Raw genomic sequence first — 5,827 nt, 5'->3', positions numbered from 1 at the left:
AATCCTCTCACGCTAGAAAGTTATACAAGAACATCACAACCATATAGAAATTATCATATTTGAACCTGGCTAATGAAGATGAAAAAAAAAATTAAAAGTCGAAGGAGAATGAATGTAACATCATAATAAAATTTATCATAATAACTTAAGAATTTTGAAGCCATCAGTTCATTCAAATTTTATGCTAGTCCGTTGTGCAATTTTTCTTGTGATGCTTTTTATGCTGAATTTTTTAACGCAAAATTATTTAAGAATTGAACTTTCTAATTGAGTCCAATGCTTTTTATTGCAAAATACCATCAATAAACGATTCAAACTTTCAATTCTTGATGTTCTGCTGCTAATTTTTTGCTGCCTCTTCTCAATAAGAGTTTGTTCGATCTTGACTGCACCCTTCTCCCAAAGCTATCAAAACTGTTCCTCAAACTTTTTCCTGAAAATCATTCGAATTTTATAAACTTATCATTCCGATTCTATCCTGAAATTAAAAATTCAATCATATCTTGTTTTATACAACGCTAAAGTGCGAGTAATAAGCCGGCAAAGTTTGAATCTCTTTCATAAAATTTGTACAGATCGGAAAAATCAATCATCATATACTTTCCCAATCTTGTCTTGGTGCATGTCTCGAATTATGCTTTGAAAGAGTTCACTTGAACACGGATGTAATTCGACCCAAAATCTTTGGTAGAAAACAGCCCTTTCGATGGAACACAATTTCGTGTCATGGAAGAACCCAAAGTCGACCATCAAGAATGGTCGACACAAAGTCGAACAGAAAAAGGTCGAAGCATAGTGCAATTCACGAAATATGCTACTCATGATCATAGGTATAAGCCTATAGAAAGAATTACTAATGAAGTTTTGACGAACTAAAATTTTTTTATCATTTTTGACAACAACAAATTAAAAAATCAGACTACTCCAAATCAAATATATCCATATGTCAAATGAAAATTAATCAATTTAGTACACTAGTTTTAAGGAAGGCCAGTTGTTGAAATGCATAATATAGAGTTTGGACAAAGTCAAACATTTTTTTGTTGATTCGTTCGAAACGGCGCACAGACAATTCGGCCAAAAACAATTCAGCCAATTTGAAATTCAGACAATTCAGCCAGAAATATACAGACAATTCAGCCTGAGACAATTCAGCCAGTTTTACAAAACCCTAGATTCGGAAGAAAAAAATTTGGAATTGGAGTTATTTCTCGGTTTAAGGTCGCCGGTGGGCGCGCTACGCGCGCGTCACCGCTTCGCGGCGATAACCGGCTCTAAATTTTGTATAGAGTCCTACCCTCTGTTGGCAAGCTCGCAACACGTTGGCGCGACTGCGGCGGTCACAATTATTGGCTGAATTGTCTTTGGCTGAATTGTCTGCATAATTTTGGCTGAATTGTCTGAATTTCAAATCGGCTGAATTGTTGGTGGCCGAATTGTCTGGACGCGGTTCGAAACATAGCCAGTTTGAGTCGGATCGTCAAAACAAAGCACGGGAGGATCGAACACAGTTGAACACATTTTTTTGGTCGAATTTCCTAACATAGCTTTTTTGGGTCGAACACTGTCAAAGACGTGTTTTCTCTGATCGAGACAGTCAAAACGAAGCTAGTTTCCCCAGTTACAAAGCCAGGGTATAACCTCGGATTTTCTACCAGGAACCTAAAGAGTCCAGGGCAATCCTGGACTTCCTGCCCGAGCCATATAGACACCCTTGCCAAGAAGTCCAAGATAAAAACGTTGGAAAACCAGGTCTGGACACCTGCTAGGCACATTCCCAGGAAATCTAAGAAATCTGATATTTTTTTTACAAAAATGTTTGATAAATTTTTAGTTGCCTTAAATTTTTAGTTGCCTGGACTCTTAGACTTCTCCAGAAAGTCCAGGACAATCCATGCAAAACTTTGACATGTTATTCCCAGATGTTAGAATTGGTTTCAATTGATCTTAAAACTCAACTATAAAAACCGATCCAAATTGACTTTAAATTTACTTAAATCCATGTTTCCAGTCTGAATTTGTTTTTTGTTTTTAGGGGGATTAAAAAGGAGTTGAAGTGACTTAAATCAATTTTTTTTTCGACTAGTTTTTTCAATTTTGAGTTTATGTTGGACTTGTTTGTTTCCTAGCTTTAGAATCTATAGAATCTGGTGCCAAGGTTAAAAGACCAAGTAATGTTGAAAACTCAAACTTCGTTTCAAATTTAAATCATGTGTTAAATCGCCGCGTACTCTTAGATTGATAATATTCAAGGACTCTATATATATTTTGAGCTCAAAATCTGATTTTTTTGATTTGTTGCACATTTTTTGCTCAAAATTTGATTAAACTAACAAGTTTTTATGATTATTTGCATATTTTTTAAATTTCAAAATCTGATTTATTTATACAATTTTCCTGATTTGATGTTTTGTGTTTCTCCAAATCTGGTTGACATTGATTATTTTCTATGATTTCATAGCATATTTTGAGCTCAAAATCCGATTTGTATTGATTTTTTTCTTATTCGTTCTATTTGTTTTTCCCAAAATCTGATTTACTATGATTTTATTTAACAAACTAATTGCATGTTTTTGAGCTCAGAGTTTGATTATTATTGACCATTTTCGTGACTGTTTTGGCTTATATCGATTTTAAATGGTTAGAACTTAAAATTGATCTGCTCAGATTTTCTTTAAAGTAGATTTCAATTTGGCTGGAACTAAATAAGATTTGCTTGATATTTAGTAAATGGAAATGAAAAATTCATACAAATCGATTTAAATCGAACTTTTAAGCACTTAATTTTATCCAAACTTTTCATAAATATTGATTTAAATCGAACTCAAACCAACTTTTGTTTCTCGAAAGTACATTGTTAATCGATTTGGGTTGATATACAAGTGATTTGAAGACTAATTGATTGAATCCAAAACCAGCTATTTCAATACGGGTAATTTGGCATGGATTAACTTTTGACTAACTAGATCAATTTATTTTGCCCTCGAAGTCAACTTCGGAAAAAACCGGTTTTTTATTCCCCTATATCGTATGGGGGGATTGTACTATTGATACTTTTTTGAACAGCATTTTTTGTATAGCTCAAGACTTTTGATACTCAGAAAATGTCTGTTGCCAATGAAAAATTTATCAGACGTGAACTTTAGAATTGTGATAAAAAAATCATTTTTATGGTGGAAATTTTGTGCAGTCGATGTTCTAACTCAAATTTTTTTATTGGGGGATCGATGAGCGGGGGGAAAGCAACCATTCAGTAGCTTTGTTTCAGTGTCATAATTTCACCCATTTTTAGTTGAACAAACGTTTAGTGTGTGGAGTTCGAAAGCTGCTTACAGAAAACTAAGCTTCATGCAACAAAAAGGAGTAAAGCAATGAACTACGGGATCTCTTTTACTATATCCCCCCTCCAGTTGCTAGTAACGAATCTCCATCCCTATAATGAAATGAATCAACGTTAAGCACTTCAGAACTTTGTACCTAGTAGAAAATCTGCCCCTTTTGCAAAAGCAGGGGAAAAAGATCCGGGCAGTGTTCCTCCACGTTTGAATTTCAATTTTGAAAAATTAACTCAACGTTGCGTTGTCATAATGTATTGAATTTTTGCATTGTGAATAAACCATTACGAGTTCAAAATGTGCATTTTGTGAACTTTAAATGGATTCCGCAACAGTATTTGCGGAATCCGGATCAATCTGTGGAATATAAAAAAAATAAAATTTAGGTATAGTAAAACTCAGCTCTTGCGGAATCCTCAACTGTAAGCGGAATCCGTAACTTGAACGTGGAATCCGCAAATTATAAGCGGAATCCGTATTTTGTTTTCGGATTTCAGTAGCATATATAGTTACGCCTTGAATTTACGTATTTTTAAATATTGTTGTCGGTCATCAGCAAGACCGTCCAACAGATTAATCTGCAAACAATTTGAACTCATCGGCTAAATTTCAAATACCATCCAATCTCAAATACTAAAAATGTAACACTTTTGTGATCTCAAATACTGAAAGATTGAAAAATTTTCCAATCCCAAATTATGAATTGTTTTCGATCTGAAATACTGAAAAAATGAGCATTTTTCCAAGCTCAAATACTGAAAGAAAGAAAACCTTTCCCATCTAAAATACTGGAAGAGTGAAAAACTTTCTGATCTCAAATACTGAAGGAAAGAAAAATTTTCCAATCGCAAACACTAAAAGAACAAAAACAAACTGAATTAAATTATTTCATGGGTTATAATACTAAATTATTAAACATTTTCATACAATCCAAAAACTAAAGTGGTACATTCACAATTTTCGTTGATCAATGACTTAGGATGTGTTATTGAATTCCACTAACTATAGTTAAAAACTTGCGGGTTTATTCGACATGTAATAGAGAACAATTTTAGCTATACCTCTTAACTGTTCACGCGAGGACTGGTTCAGTTCAGCATAACAAACAAAACTGCATTACACTTATATTCGTAGAATACGCTTTCAATTGCAAAAACTTGTAAAGATTTGCGGAATCAAAATAACTAGCTATATTTGCTTCTTATTTTAGAATGAGCGAAAAAAATAGTGCCGACAAAATTTACGTTACAGGTGTTTGTTTGCAGAATCCGCGGAAATTTTGTAAGTGGAATCCCCTTACATTTTGGAACATCTTTACAAAATTGTCTCTGGAAATCAGAACCATACAGACACCAATTTTTGCACCTATCCAGTGCACAGTTTGGCCCCGTTATGACTAACTAATTTGATCACATTAGTTTTTCGGATCTTTTCCAGTAACCCTTAATTTTTTCTGAAATTCAATATATAGAAGTCCATTTAAAATGAATTTTTTGTGTTAAAAACTGACAAAATGGTAAAGATTGATTTATATTGATTTTAAACTGATTTCAAAATGAAAAAAATGGATTAAAAATGTACATTTTACGAAAATTAAAAAATTTAAAAAAATTTGGATCAATTTAACTGTCTAAAAATTTTATTTAGTTCGATTTGAATGGATATTTCGGCTCTCTAAAATCTATCGTAAGTCCAGCCAAATTAACTGAAATCCGGACTCACAAGAAGATCAATTTTAATGTCTAACGTTCCATTCAATGAAATAAATTAATTTTTTGGCTGCAATTGCGAAAACATGCGATTAAAAAAATTAAAACAATTTCCTTCTGGATTTCTCAAATAAAAACACACTTGCTGGATAAAAGATCTAATGACCAAATTCAACAAAAATCAGAAAAAACACCAACGTGAGCCAGATTTTGGCAAAAATTATATAACGAACTGAGAAAATGTTCAATATCATTATGATTGAGCACAACAACATGCGACGACATCCTAGAAAATCATTCATGTAAACTAGCTTTTGGGAAAAAATCTACTCCTCAAATCATAGCAAAGTTCAAAATATTCTGATTTTGAGCTCAAAATATGCATTAAAATCATAGTAAATCATCAAGGTAAATCAACTTTTGAGCAAAACCTGTTTAAAAAAAATTGAAAATTCTCCAATTAAATCAGATTTTGAGCTCAAACACGTAATATAATCAGAGAAAGCAACAATGTAAATCAGTTTTTGAGCTCAAACACGTAATATGATCAGAGAAAGCAACAACGTAAATCAGTTTTTGAGCAAAATTATATGTAAGATCCCAGGAAAATGCTCAATGTAAATTTTATTTTGAGCTCATAAATAGGCAATGAAATGATAGAAATTCATCAATGCAAATCAGCTTTTGGGCAAAAACTTATGTAACAAATCAACTAAATGGTGAAAGTATGCAAGGAAAATATCGAATATTATTGATGTTTTTAAAAACTAATTGGTATTTTTT

Source organism: Symsagittifera roscoffensis, chromosome 6, assembly GCF_963678635.1.
Source record: "Symsagittifera roscoffensis chromosome 6, txSymRosc1.1, whole genome shotgun sequence".
Lineage (NCBI taxonomy): Eukaryota > Metazoa > Xenacoelomorpha > Acoela > Convolutidae > Symsagittifera > Symsagittifera roscoffensis.
This window is presented reverse-complemented; position numbering follows the sequence as displayed.